General features: G+C 44.7%; 1 non-coding gene across 1 annotated transcript; it reads right to left on the reverse strand.

Moving 5' to 3' along the window:
* Positions 1-612: 612 nt before the first annotated feature.
* Positions 613-687, reverse strand: Trnat-ugu (transfer RNA threonine (anticodon UGU)). The gene has a single exon. It is a non-coding gene; the product is annotated as a tRNA-Thr (tRNA).
* Positions 688-1,137: the final 450 nt, after the last annotated feature.

The raw sequence follows: 1,137 nt of genomic DNA on the forward strand, positions 1-1,137 counted from the left end.
TGCTGCATGCCGTTCTGAGAAAATAGTTACCCGAAAAAAATGTGTTCAAAGTTTAGGGAAAACATTTAGTTATATTATTACTTCGATTTGCATGAACTGAGTGTTACATATATATTTTTAATGTCACTGAAAACGAATCTGAAGTCAGATTTTCAATATTCAAAACAGCTAATCCAATACGGAGGGCAACCGATTATGTTTTGACCAATTTTTACCAAAAATGTATTTTCGTTATTTACGTTTAGTCTGCAAGTCAAGGAGTATTTATCAACCCTTCCTCTACCTCTGATTGTTCCTAGACAGCAACTTCCTGTTCTTCTTGGCAGGAAAAGCCGATCTGTCAAAGCTGGATATGCAGCACTCGGCAGCCTGCACTTGATATTCGTCCGTATTTTCGGTGAGTATGTTTGCATGCATTCTGCAGTATGAATCATTTTGAGCACGTGCGACACGGGACGAGTTATCATCTACATCTATATGGATACCCTGCAAAACACATTTAAGTGCCTGGCAAAGGGTTCATCGAATCACCTTCACAACTGATAATTAATTGAAACCCTCAGCTGCCGACAGGTGTTGTTGATATACTTCGATGGGGACAGCTGAAAAGTGTGCCCCTACTGGGACTCGAACCCAGAATCTCCTGCTTACAAGGCAGACGCTCAATCCATCTGAGCCATCGAGGGCACACATGAACAGCACGACTGCAGGAATTTATCCCTCGCACGCTTCCCGTGAGACTCACATCCCCAACCGTCCACAATCCGCATACGTAATGTACTTAAAAGGTATTTGTCCATCCACTCATTACTGGCTCACACTAAGGTGACGATTCCCGTAAGAGTTCCGGCAACCTGTGCGCATTCGCACAGACGAAGGTCAATGGCTGGGTAACGTTTAACCATAGATATGAAGATAGTAACTGCTCTCGAAAGAACAGGCGCCACTGACGACCTTGCAACTCTTCTAGAATACATGATAGACCGGCCGATGTGGCCGAGCGGTTGTAGGCGCTTCAGTCGGGAGCCACGCGACCGCTACGGTCGCAGGTTCAAATCCTGCCTCGAGCATGGGTGTGTGTGATGTCCTTAATTTAGTTAGGTTTAAGTCGTTCTAAGTTCTAGGAAACTGATGACC

This window comes from Schistocerca gregaria, unplaced genomic scaffold, assembly GCF_023897955.1.
Source record: "Schistocerca gregaria isolate iqSchGreg1 unplaced genomic scaffold, iqSchGreg1.2 ptg000552l, whole genome shotgun sequence".
Classification (NCBI taxonomy): Eukaryota; Metazoa; Arthropoda; class Insecta; order Orthoptera; family Acrididae; genus Schistocerca; species Schistocerca gregaria.